At 36.5% G+C, this 14785-nt stretch overlaps 1 protein-coding gene and 1 long non-coding RNA gene across 9 annotated transcripts in view; both read left to right on the forward strand.

Annotated features, from left to right (window-relative positions):
* Positions 1 to 14785, forward strand: part of ptprua (protein tyrosine phosphatase receptor type Ua) — a 309103-nt gene that overhangs the window by 84848 nt on the left and 209470 nt on the right. The window lies entirely within an intron of this gene.
* On the forward strand, positions 834 to 4400 carry LOC309511562. Its single transcript, XR_014210674.1, has 3 exons — positions 834 to 1706; positions 3649 to 3682; positions 3928 to 4400. It is a non-coding gene; the product is annotated as an uncharacterized lncRNA (long non-coding RNA).

Consider the following 14785-nt stretch of genomic DNA (forward strand, 5'->3'; position numbering starts at 1 on the left):
GTTAGACCACCCATGGTGCTTAGAGCTCTGCAATGAAGACATATTTCTGTAGGCTAACCCAGAAGTTAGCATTACGCGTTTAACCCTGGTAACGTGATTAAGGTGCTGGTGCAAATTAACACAAGAACAAAGGGAGTTTAAATTGAAAAAAATGAATATATTTATTCACAACAAAGTGCTCAAAAAAAAATACAAAAAAAAATATATATACCGTACACAAGGAGTAGAAACCTGAGCAGGGCTATATCAAAGAAAGAAACAAAACAAATTGTGCATTCTAACTACATCCCCTTCCCAATAAACTACTAATACAACTAGAAAAGAAAAAAGACACAACAAACAAAAAAAAGTCTTCGGTGTTCAACACACCCTACCTAATCTATACTACTTAAGAAAACTCAAAACATACAATAGTGGCACCCGCTCCTTACTTAGTTTCTTAACAACGCGCTTCCCTAGAAGTTGCGAAATGGAAGTCACGTGACATGCTTTAATGGTCACTATTCCCTGGTCGGCTGTAAGACAATATGAAAAAAAAAAAACTTAAAGACTCAAAGTTTCAACATAATGCAAAAACAACAAACCACCGTGAGAAAACAAACTGTTAACTCAAAAATTGAAGAGTGTAAACAAAGAATAAAAAAAAGGACAACAACCTCTGTAGTCCCTTTTAGCCTCTTGTTAGCAACTGCCTAAATGATGTACTGTATTCATTGTCATAGAATAAAACGTGAACATATCTTGAGCTTATGTTAACCACAGGCATTAAAAAAAACCAAAAAACATTTACTTCAGTCAAAAGTTCCACTAAAAATGCTACAATCCTGCACTGTAAAAAAAAACTGTAAATTTACAGGAAACTGTCTGTATTTTTTACAGAATTTTGCCGTTTTGTCATTATACAGTGAATACCTGTTATTTTACAGATATTTGTTGTAATTTAAAGATCCACTATTAAATTTACAGGTAATTGCTTTTATTGTGGTTTTACATTAATTTAACGTTTTTTAAAGGAAATTATCTGTAATTTTATAGGGTTATGTGTAATTTTACATAAAAAAATTAAGTAATATTTTACAGATTATTTCTGTGGAATTAGAAAACAAAGAAAATAAGGTATAACTGCAGAAATCAGCAGTCACTTAACATGTTTTCCTTAAAGATTATTAAGCATGTGGGGGTTAAAGTGAGTTTTAAGATTTGTCCACACATTAGGCAGGCCTATTTAATTATTTATAATCTTTTAATTTTGTCTTGCAAATAGATGTTCATTTTGATCATCATTTGTATTTGCCCGTAAATTTCATTTAGGCCTATATTTTATGTCTTTTATGAATCGTTTTTCCAAATCTGCGTTGCTGCACATTGCGTGGCTTTGTGTGCGTTTGAATGTGTGTGTGTGTGCCCGCGCGCGCGGCCGCGCGCAGATTCAAATGATCCGCCATTACGTTTCGTTGCTTAGTCCCGCCCAGCCCACAACGGTTAGCTACAAATCTGTCTCTGTCGTCGATCTGTGTCAAGGGCAAGCGGGAGATTTGAATTCAGAGCTATAATCGTATTCGACAGAAGCAGCCGTGAGCAGGAGCGCTGCTGAACACATATTAGTTGTAGTCTGGTGTCAGTCAGTCAGTCCGGAAATAACGCGCCCTTTTTCAGTGAGCCTGGTTCGTCACAGCAGACCTCATCCCGACCGATCAACGGCTGAGGTAAGAGTCTAATACTACATGTAAATGATATTTTATATTACATTTGTGTTAAGTGGTTAGACTGTTTCCATGCTAACGTTAGCATTCTTAAATTATGTTCAGTCATAACTGGCGTCGAGGGCAAAACACAAATGCAGCATGGGTCTTTTCAATTATCGATCTGTGTTAAGAAAGATCAGTTGAACCCACTCTAACTTACTTGTTAACTTAGGCTACGTTCACACTGCAGGGCTTAATGCTCAATTCCGATTTTTTGAAAAAATTCGATTTTTTTGCAAGGCCGTTCACATTTCCAATTAAATGCGACCTTTTGTGATCTCCTGTGTGAACGTGAAATGACCCAGAAGTGACCCGCATGCGCAGAAGAGTACTCAACGGTCAACGACGTCACTTGTTGTTTGCGGAAGTAGCTAAACTTTAACTGTGATTCTCTCAAGCCCCTTTCACACAGCGCTTTGAACCCGGCACGTAATGCGCAAGTTTATGATCGAATCAGAGAAACAAATGCACAGGCGTGGTTTCTCGAGAGAGAGATCGCAGCTCATAAGCAAACTTAAGACGCTGCTGAGATTACAAGTCACATCGATGTCACGTGTCTTTACGGCATTTTTACGGGTTGTGTGTGAACGCACTCTCTGATTCCGGAAAATCACTGGCAGTGTGAATGAACCAAAATCAAACGAACCCGGGTCAAATCCCGGGTCACTTTATCCGTGTATTTTCCGGAATCTCTGTGTGAAAGGGGCTTCACACACACACACACACACACACACACACACACACACACACACGATCGCGCGCAGCGACCGTTACACAAGAGCCAGACAGCAGCCGCTGACCTATCTAATATCAGATTCAGCACAAATAAGTTAACATAACGTATATATAATGGCCGTGGGCTTTTTTTTATTATTTTTTTTTATTAACGGGCTCGTCGAGGTCGACCCGTTCGGCAGATTTACCTCAGCTCGACGAATATGCAGTCCGTTTTCAAAACGACGACTACTTCAACGCAGGATTATGACGTTTTTCGCGTATCAGTGACGTGCGGGTCGGATACATGCGACCTGGCCGTTCAGACTGAAGTCGCATTTGAAAAGATCGGATATGTATCGGATTTGGGACCACATACCCAAGTGGCCTGGGTCGCATTTGAAAAGATCGGATCTGTGTCGTTCAGACTGTCATGAAAAGATCAGATACAGGTCGCATAGGGGCAAAAAAATCGGAATTGGGTCGTTTCAGCCTGCAGTGTGAACGTAGCCTTATAGACCTAAAACAATCTTTAGTAGACTTGTTATTCATATTAAAGTCCATAATTGTGTATAAAATCTTCGTTATGATAGTCAGTAACATTAAACCAATCTCTTAAATGGCGGGACATTTTGAAACCATGTGTGGAAGCTGAAAACTTTATTTTTCAAATTTTTTATTTTTTTTTGTAAACTTTTTTTTTAACTTTATTTTATTATAGTAAAATTGTAGTAAACACGTTTTTAGCTGATTTTTTTACCATTGTAATAGCCACAGTTTTACTAAAAATAGGCCTAACGTTACTGTGTTTCTTTTGTTTATTTCGTAATAGTTAACATGACTAACTTTATTAAGACCGTTAAGAAATCGAAATACTGTCTGTAACTTAACGTACTTGTTGATGATACAGGAAAGCCTAGAACAGGAAGACTAGAATATGAATACAACATGATGAACCCCTAGGTGTATCTAGGTCTAGGTCACAGTAAATCATATTCATTTAATGTTACTTTCTATAAATGTAACTTAGCTAAATCACATGGCAGCTCAAAATATTACTGCTGGCCTTTCCAGCTCAGCTTCAAGATCATAGTCAGTTGAGTTTTTGCATTGTCCCAATGGAACATATTCTGACATGTGTAAATCTAATACTGAGTTTTAAAATAACTTTGTGTGTGTGTGATTTCAGGTCACGTGGAAAGCAGATGATCATGGCAAACAAGGTATGGGAAGAATTCATTAAAACATAAAAATCATAATGGTTCTGATTCCATATGTTCATAACAGTCTTCTGATTCCATATGATTGCACTAAAAGTATGCACAAGGTTTGGATTTGCTACAGCAAGATTACGATTGTGTTAGATTCCACCCATCTTTCTTTCTTTTAACTAGGCTCTGTCATTTAGAAACATGACTTTTCCTATCACTAATATCTTAATGACACATATCTCTACCTTTTAATCCAGCCAGATGATCTGACGGTTGCTGCTCGCATCTCAGCCTACCTGATGGAAAATTCTTGCTGGATGAATGACCTTCACCTTCAAATCAGCCTTGCCAAGACAGAACTGCTTATGGTTCAACTTTCAGCCAAAACATACTTGCTGTGATCCTGCTGATTTGCCTTATCATTAGGAGGATCAGGCCCTTCCTATCGGAGCTACACAACTCTCTTGTTCTATCCAGACTGGGCTATTGTAATGCTCTCCTGGCAGCTCTTCCAGTATCAGTCAAACCTCTGCAACTGATCCAGATGCTGCAGCAAGAGTTGTCTTTAAAGGTAGCCCTATGCCTAAACTCACTGCTTCAGATCTATGTGTCCTCCAGAAGCATGTGTTCTGCAAGTGAACGGCGCCTTGTGGTGCCATCATCCCAAAGAGACACAAAACCACTTTCACTGACATTTACCTGGACTGTTTCCTGGTGGTGGAATGACCGGCGCAACAACACATTTTCAAGAAACTGCTAAAGATCCATCTTTTTCATAAACACTTCACCCAATAATACTATATCTTTGTAAAAAAAAAAAAAAAAAACCTTGCTATGTGTACTGTGCGACTAACTGGGACTTGTCACTGCACTTGTTGCTTTTTATTATCTTTAATTATTATCTTAATTGGTTAGTCACTTTAGATAAAATGTAATTGTAAATGTTAAAATAAGTTATACTGTAAAGGTATACGGTAAATGCTTTTTATTGTGGATATATTTACATGTTCTAAATTATATACTAAGCATCTATTTCCTATCAATCACTTATCTTGATGTTTAGTGTTTGTTCAATTACTAATACTGTAAATATGCAGGTATTCTGTACTCATACATTTAGTTAATTTAAAAGAAATTGACTGTACATTTGCTATTATTAAGAACTTAATTAGAGATGTTGTGAAATTGGATCGGTACAAATAAAAATAAAAACTGTAAATTTACAAACATTTGTATTTGAATTTATGTACTTGTGTGCATTTTTTATACATAATTTCATTGTTATTTTACACAGAAAAACTATATTAAAAGAAAATTACTGTAGATAGACAGCATTATTATATAAAATTATTTGTATAAAACCTTACATTTACAGTATTTAATTGTTTTAAAGGTGTATATGACTTTTTTTAAACGTTAAAAATCCCAATAATTACATAAGATTTTATGTAATATTAAAGATATAATCTGTTATTTAATTATGGAAAATTACTGTATTTTAACGAGATTGTTTTTTGCCGTTATTTTACGGTAATTTTCTGGCGCCCCAGCTGCCGGAATAATACCGTTTTTTCACAGTTTTTTTTTTTACAGTGTGAACAGTGAACTGAAACAGTGAAGCACTCACTTTTCCGCCCTCTAACCAGCCGCCAATAAACACAGAAATTTGATGCTGTTAAAACAGCAGTTGAGAGCTCAAGGCTCGCGATCACCGCTGCACTCACACTGTAGAACCACCAGTACTGGTAGAGTCTTCCTAGAAGAACACCGACACACTCGCTTATTGTAAACAACAGCAGTCTTCAGAGACATCAATGCCGATCGGCTCCAAAGCGAAAGACAAGTGGTGCGATGCAATTCACTCACGCCAATGTACATTGGCTCGTTTTAACAATACTCGGAGACTACGTCGAACGTGAGCGACTGAAAGGGAACTGACATCTGACAGTTATCACATCCTGACGTCACAATCTTTACGGGATGTGTGTGAACGCACTCACAGATTCCGGAAAATCACTGGCAGTGTGAATGAACCAAAATCAAACAATCCCGGGACAAATCCCGGGACACATTATCTGTGTATTTCCCGGAATCTCTGTGTGAAAGGGGCTTTACCTCTTTCACTTCCTATCCAAGTGAATTGAGACAATTCTTGACAAGAATAAGTGGCCTGCTAAGTGGACCAGACTTTATTTTGATAATCAAAAATATGGTATTGCAAGATTAGTCAAGGGCTAACATAAGGCTTTTATAGGAAAATGTAAGCTAAAAAAAAAAAAACAAGCGCATTGTATTACAAATATATGTTTGTCTCTTGCAAAAAATTACATTTGAATTTTGACAGGAAGGAGGCTGTTATTAAATGGTCTGTCATCAGAGAAAAAGCCACATAGGGAACAAATAGCAGCAATGCACAATCAACGATTTGTGAACGTCTTAAAATTGTGACAGCTTGAGAAGACCTTAAGCATATTTTTATTGCTGTGCAATTTCTGAAATTACAGTGAATATTGTAATTTCCTCAATGAAGTGTCAAGACCATAAAAGCTATGGAGCTCAGTTGTGAGTCCAACTGACATGTCTTATTTAGTCTTTTTGTGCAGTGTCACAGCCGGTAATTAAAGCTTCAGAATGCATTGCCGTTTTCATCAGCAACTGCAAGTGTGTGTGTGTGTGTGTGTGTGTGTGTGTGTGTGTGTGTGTGTGTGTGTGTGTGTGTGCACTGCGTTTGTCTTTGAAGTATGCTTATGAAGTATAGTTCTCCAAATTGAAATGTAAACAGATATTCCTCTAAAATGACAAATGAAATGACTCAGAGGAAAGTGTTCTATTAGTAATTGTTTAGAGATAGTGGTGTAAGGTTAGATGTTTTAGATTTTCATACATAATACGTGATAAAATAAACTGGTGTTGTGCCAAATCTTATGTCCCTTTCAAATTCTACCCTGCTTTGAGCCCAGAGCAATTCCATTGACTGATAGTGTTTTTTTCAATGCCTGATCTGTAGGCTATTTTCAATTAAGGTCTAACATAGTTGATGTGTCATGCGTAATTGAGTAGGCTAACACTCTATCAAGAGATAACTTGAGCGTCACAACTACACATATGTAAAGTACTAATATTGTAACCCCTACATTATCCCCTAGCCTAAACCTAACCAATATTCTTAACAAAAGCAAACGAGACATAAAAAAAAATAAAAAAATGCATTTACAGCATCTGGTAGGGTCAAACAGCTCAGGTAACTCTCCAAACATTTGCATAACTTTCTGTGCTAGCATATAACACAAGTTCTAACAGAAAGACTCGGGAGGTAAAATGACGTAACAAAGCATACATTTATTATTAACAGCCCAGCTAGCAAGTTTAGAAAGTTCTTTGGCGTAGGCGTCCATAGCTCATAATCTGAGGGCAGAGCCATGGAGAGAGAGAGTTGCGACACTCTTTGATGTCGCCGCTATGGCTGTCACGTGGTTCATGTAAGCCCCAATAGTTCCAAAACGTACGCTGGCTGTCATGTTCTTCTATGGGACAGACAGCAGCGATTGCATTATTGAACGGTAAATATAAAATAAAACACACACCCAAGTACTTTTTCAGCTGTTATTGCATTATTGCATTTTGTTAATGTCAGTTTTGCATTTGGAGATAAGTTTTAAGCTATATTTTTGGAGGGAAAAGCTTAGTGTTCATGTTCGCATGGGTAGTAGCACTGGCTTTAGCGGCTCTAACTTAACTTTTCCATATCATTCATCTGATGATGGACGTCTCATGATATTTATTTTAGCACAACTGGGCTGTATTAGGCTATTGATTCCCGTGATTTTGCTTATAAATTTTGATTCAGCCATTAGCCTACCTTTGTGATCACGCAAAGAGGTCTGCCGTGGCGGTCCGTTCAGAATTCGCTTAGAAGCTAGCTCACTTCTTCTGATGAAAGTGGCCACCCCCAGGACCACAACGTGAAACATAATCATGTTAAGACTAAGAATATTATTTTAAGATTAAGCCATACACATTATCAAAACTATAACAGATTAAAAACGAATTTAAGCATGGCTGATACAAATGAAGGTTTTCAAATAAAATATTTTTTATTAAACAATAACAGACAACAAAAATGTGTGCTTGTGTGTGTGAACAAGAAAAACAAAAACCAGGGGCAGGTGATCCATGAAACAGACAGGACTGGTGATGGCCATAACAATCCTAAAGGTCCAGCATTGTTCTCACAAGCCGCTTCACTCAAGACAATAATAACATAATGAAAAGTTAGTATATCCCAAAAAATTAAATTAAATAAAAGTTGCTATAAAGGTGGTAGCGATTCATTACCGAACTCTTAGCTGACGAAGTCGCGCTAGCTAACTAACGTTAGCTAGCAGGCAGTGCTTGAAAATTGGTTGAAACAACCAACATAAAATATAAATAATTACGCTGTGCATGTACAAATGAAGACCAGTATAAGCATCGCAAAGGGCCTCTGATACAATATAGACAGTTGACAATTCAAAAGAGGTCGATATTTCAGCAACTTAACTCTGGAACAACTCGACGCGCAGCAATGTAAGTGAATGGTGTCCAACGCCCAAATGACAGTGTTTGGAACTATTCCGATCTTCATATCCCGGAAGTAGGCGGTTAAAAGCGCCGCCATTATTTACAACGGAGGTCTATGGGAGTGTCGCAACTCTCTCTCTCTATGACTCTGTCTGAGGGTAACTGAATCTGCATTTCCTGCCTGAAGACGAAGGCAGGGGTGCAGCCGACCCCCCTGGGAGGTATGGACAGTCAGGCACCATCCTGGTGGTTGTGGGGAGGATGAAGGTGAATGTAGGTGTCAGCATCTGCGAACTCAGACATGTGTAAGTACCGATCTTTTATACTACGAGTGTTAGAACACGATTGGTTAGATGAGAAGGTAATAAGTGACATAACAATTGTGTCTTTGTGTGCTGTCAATGTCAGATATGTTAATACCATATTATTATCCATAAATCATATAAATATTTAATTGTGAAAGGGTATACATTTATTAAGGCATCATAGGCAAAGTTTAGAGGCACAATTTATCTTTAAAAATAAGAAAAAATTGCATTGAACATTTGGTCACAGCATGATAATAAATGACAACCTAACTAGTTATTTATAATTGCACTGAGAGGTTTGGTTTTGTGAGAATTCTCATTTAAATATTTCATTTAGCAGACTTCAAATGCAAATCATAAAACTAAATGTTTATGTTTATGACTACCTGACATCAGTGTTCCTCTACATCAGAACAACTTCATATTCCCCAGCGTTATAACTAATGTCTGTTGACACCCATGACGGCGTGAGGCATTTTTCATAAAAATCCTGTTTCCTGCAATTCCATCTCTCGCAGCCAAGTTATTTCACTGAAGATCAGTTCTCTCTTTGGAGCCTTTCATATGAGAAAAAAAAAAGCATTTTCAGCCCACCCTAATTCTTAGCAGCAGAGAAGGCAATTTAATCTGGCCGTTTTATCGTGTAGAGGGGCGTTTGACTGACAGCACGTAGGATGAGTCCCTCGATGGCCTACTGATTGAGTCTCTCTTCCCAGACCCACACGGCAGCCCAATTAAAACACAAAAGATTCTTTGTTTCTGCAATTATCAGATACATTGAAATCTTTCTGCAGATAAGACTCATTCAAATGCCATTGATATGCGTTTTTGATGGACTCAGCTGCAATTATCATCTCTTTTGTCCGGCCGTGATTGCTGTTTATCTGGTAACAACTTCAACGCGATTCCCTCTGATTTGTGCGTAGGTGGAAATGTTCATGCCCCTGGCGCAAGTAAACACGCTGAGAAGAATAAACTTTTTGCAATATTCAAACATCCCAGCATATTTGAACGTTTGATGTAGAACATGCTGACTTTAGCTGGCAATCAATGGGATGACATTAGGTGAGCGTCTGTGTGAACTAAATAGGACTTTCAGAGCTCGATACACTGATCGATAAGATCCTCTTTGAGGACAGACAGAGACAGTACAATTATTTTCATAGCTTCTTAGCACTGTCCATAGATGCTACAACAAAAACAGGCCAGTTGGTTTAACATTCATGACAAGTACATTCACTTTAATGTGCAGGTCAGGCTTAAACTTTGCAATTATTTTCAAGGTCATTTTATTGCTTTGAAAAAAGAGGATAATTTCTACAAAACTGTCATATTTGACTGTTTATCTTTTGATTTCATTCACCAAATTCTTCAGATATTTTTTAAAAGTATAAAACAACTCCTTCCTAAAGCCTGTGTAATGAGATGAACAATGAGAACAAAGCGATAAAATGAACAAAGAAACACGGCTTAGACAAATTTGTACAGAAACTGCAGAAAATTTTCCACTTTTCTACATAAGTGGAAAATATGTTGAAAATCGTTGATCCATCCCACAGTAATAAGTTCTGATTAATTTACAGATAACCAGTCCCGTACTCTTTTTTGCAGTAAGGGACCGATCCAAATTCGATACTATTGCGTTACCCATGGCGGTTACTGGACTAGATTTAGTGCATTATATTTCAAGTCTTCTGAAGCCATTAAATTGCTTTATTTGAGGAACAGACAGTAATATATTACGTTGTTAAATTTAAGTTCACGGAAACTCTTCCCTCCGCTGCGGATGCCAGTCATGCTTCATCTTCAAACAGCTCGTCGTGTTCAGTTACGACAGTCAGCACTTTTCAAAATGTTCCGATGTTCCCATTATTGTGCATAATCTGAACATAAATGTAGGCTTTTGTTTAAAACAATTGTGTTTAGCTGGAGTTTATTGGTGATTCTGAATGGTGTGGTAATCAGAGGAGATGTATAATATAATTAATATTTAGCCTATTTATTTGTTCTATCATATCTATCATGTCTGTTGGTGTATTAAAAATCTCCACCATACATTTCAAAATAAATGCTTTTTATAGAGCATATGTGACCCTGGATCACAAAACCAGTCTTAAGTAGCACGGGTATATTTGTGGCAATAGCCAACAAAACATTGTATGGGTAAAAATTATCGATTTTTCTTTTATGGCAAAAATCATAAGGATATTAAGTAAAGATCATGATCCATGAAGATATTTAGTAAATTTCCCACCTTAAATATATAAAAAAAATATTTTTGTGAGTGGATGCAGCACAATCGCCTATAGAAATGGACAACTTTAAAGGCGATTTTCTCAATATTTCGATTTTTCTGCACCCTCAGTTTCCAGATTTTCAAATAGTTGTGTCTTGGCCAAATATTGTCATATCCTAACAAACCTAATATCAATGGAAAGATTATGTATTCAGCTTTCAGATTATGTATAAATCTCAATTTAAAAAAAAATACACATAAGACTGATTTTGTGGTCCAGGGTCACATATCATTGTATAATAGTCATTTATAATTGTTGTTTTTACCAAGATTTTACCAGATGTAGCTGTAAGAGGTCTACACTTGCATTGACTTCAGTTGTGGCCAAAAGTGATATCCGGAGAGAATAATTTGCTCAATGTTTGCTTTTAATGACACTTTAGAGTCTATTAAACAATCAAAATATGAGGAGTATGTTAAATTGGGAAGAAGGATACACTGAACTTTTTTAAGGTATTAAAATGACAAAATCATTTGTCAAGAAGGGCAAACCAGCATATAATTAAACATGGGTTGTATTGTATTGTGCAAAAAATGGCATAGAAAAACAAAAGCTCAGAGGAAATTAAGCATATGTTGACTACAATGCAATCAGTTTTTAATATGTTGTTGGTTCTCTCTTGTTTTTGATTACAGCAGCCATTGTCCTGGGCATTGACTTACTAAACTTTCCAATCCTCCTTAATTTCTTCAAAACCTGAGCTTCATTGTAAGAACTGCATGACTTATCACAATTCAAGTTTATAATTCCCTAAAGGTTTTCAGTGGCTTTAAGGTCAGGGGACTAAGGAGGCCACTTGAAGACTTACAAATACTGAACATGAATACTTTCATTGCGCTCAACTCTGTTGCATTCACTGTGCGAATTGTATTGGATGTCTCATGCAGGTATTTAGAAGCTGTTTTGAGGTGCTCCCACATTCAGGTGATTTTCATCCTCCTGTCAAAATGCTCACTAGTCTTCATTGACCAGCCACATCACTTTACATTCTGTGTGGTAGTGGCTTCACAATGCTTTGAAATAATTTTGTGGACATTGTGACCATTGTGACCATTCAATATCCAAAACGATTGACCAGATTTAGCCATTTCAACAATATCCTGCAGAGGATATTGGCTGCAGAGGACTGCTCCTTCCATCTTGCCATTTTAACTGAAACCCACAAAATAACATCTAGTAATAGCTAATACTTGCCACATAGTGATTTATAGATGGGAATAATGAGTGCAAGCTTGGTATGACCACGTGGCCAAAAATGACGTCTACACAATTGTGTATGTTCCATTGCATCATGACAAATGATATGATTGAAACGTGGAACACGTACATTCATTTTATACTCCAGGCTTCACAACATGCATTCAAAATATTTAATAATTTAAAGTTTGAAAAAAGTGCAAAGAAGCCAATTTGCCTAGGTCGGAGATGACTTTTGGCCATTACTGCGTACATATGCAGTGTGTGTGTGTGTGTGTGTGTGTGTGTGTGTGTGTGTGTGTGTGTGCACATTTTTCTCTTTATTTATTTAAATATAAGTAATGTGTAGTTACTAAGGTATAGATATTATAAATTGATCAAGAATTTTTTTTACTAGTATCGGGTTAACATCGGTGTCGGTAGATACCCATGGTTGCGTTTTCGATATTGTATTGGACATGAAAAAGTGGTGTCAAGCCATCTCTAATATTCATTTAATTCAATAGTAATTTTTTATTTGAGAAAATATGATTCCCAGTGCGCACAGACTTGGCAGATTACTGAGTGCACAGTTAATTACAGTAAAAATTACTACAAGTGTGTTCTGAAGTATAGATCTGTTAATTTTACAGATTGTTGTATATTATTTATTTATAATATATAATTTTTATGAAGTTCAAATCTCTTTTTCATTTTTCAAGTATTTGTAATTTTGTTAATATTGTGTAAAATAAATATATGATTTACTTATATTTATTTTATTTTATATATTATCAATATGATGTACTTACTTAAATGTATTATTACTGCCATAAAATAAATCCATATTGGTTGATCATTATATTAAATTCTATCATGCAAATTTGGCAAATTGACCATCAGAAAGCTTCTTGGTTTGAAAGTGACCTCTGTTTGAGCTGTGCTTTATGCATTGCTACACTATTAAAATTTTTTTTTTTTTTTACAGAAATGTCACTAATCTGATCATACCTTAATTTCACTTTGTGCTTTTTGTGGACAATGCAATTGTAATTTAAGTAGAAGAAAATAAATACAATAACTTCATTTAATGGTAAAAGTGTTAATTGATAATGGATTGTGGGTGGTTCATAAGACACAATATTTTGCACTGAAATAGCACATGCAAAATGGCAAAGCTGAATCCAAACCTCTCCTAACAAATCAGTACATAATGTGTGACCATTCCAGGACATGGGATCTATTTTCATTGAGACAAGGCCCCAATGTATGGGGTCTAATAAGGGAGCTAGTTTGGAAAGGTTTCTCTCCTCATTGTCTGTCTCCTTTTCCTGAAATAATGTTGGATGAAGGGAAATGTCTCCACCAGACAGCAATGCACCCCTGACTAGTTGAAGCTCTGACAGGACCAGAAGATAAGGATACTGGGAAATGGCGTAAGTGCAGGAATATAAATATCAGGAGGTTGAAAGAGACTCTTCCAGTGAGGCGTAGCCTATGTGAAGGGGAGATGTCAGACTGGTCTTTTCCTGAAAGTAAACAAAAGATCTTATTTTTCTGTGTGTACAGCTCAAGCAGCAGGATGTAGTTTGCTCTACAAATAGTAAACTTTGTAGGGAGGGTGAGATAATTAAAATCCAGAGCGAGTGTGTCCTATCTTACTGCATGTTGACTGATCGTCACCCCCGGCCCAAGCACGCACACACTCCACACTCTGTCTCAAAGTCATTACTCTTTTCATGGCTTTTCCAAAGTCAATGTTTGTTATTTTAATGAAAGCCCCTCGGACAAAATAACAGGGGAACCGACAAATTTCAGTCATTTTCCAAGCCTGAAAGAATAAAAAACACATCTCTTTGAGTCCAGCAGTCACTCACTGGAGGGTATTTCTTTGTTTTTGCTGTTTTATTTTTTCCATCGCTCATGCTTATTTGCTGGCTTAACTTACATATGTGCTGTCTGTATGACACTGTCTGTCTCGACAATCCCTGGAAGTTCATAGGATCCTTAAAATGTCACTATTTCAAACTGCATTACATACATTTTCAAAGAATTTTTGTCTCATGGAGACAGAAGGTACTGTTCTGATCAAAGTTACGAATGCCCTTGAGGTTTAATATCTGATCAAGGACTTTAAGTATAATACAATGTGACGTTTTAAACTAAATATAGACCTATAATTTAAAACACATCCACAGAAAGAACAGGACATTTTCCACTGAAGATATGCGTGTCAGTTATATCAATAGTTTGGAGAACACCAGCTTGCCTTTGAAATGCTAGAGCCATTAGATATGCCTGCATATCCAGTGCAGAGCTGTGTAGCAGGACTTATGCCTCTTTATGCTGCACATTGTCTACTGAACTTGGTTTAAAACACTGTACAATGCACTGTGAACAATATGATATGGTATTTTATGAAAGATCTACAAAAAACTACTCATCCACTGTTTGAAAAGGTTGGAGAAAAGATGTGGAAAATTACAAAAAGATACTTGTTGATTGTGTGAAACAATGTTGAGTTCTAATGGTTAGTAATACTACTAATAATAACTATAATACTAATCAAATACTGTAAGCACAAGTACAATTCAAAAATCATACAGATTATATTTAACACAGTTGTTAGGGAATTTACAGTTAAAGACCCGAGGAGATATGATTAATTAAGACCAGGAGTAAGAAGTGCAGTCAATTTAAGACAAGAGTCAGAATTACAATAAATGAAAGAAAAAAATGACTGAAGATAGTTTGCAGTTTCATCAGGCAGAAGT

Source organism: Leuciscus leuciscus (genome assembly GCF_965113295.1).
Source record: "Leuciscus leuciscus genome assembly, chromosome: 12".
NCBI classification, from domain to species: domain Eukaryota; kingdom Metazoa; phylum Chordata; class Actinopteri; order Cypriniformes; family Leuciscidae; genus Leuciscus; species Leuciscus leuciscus.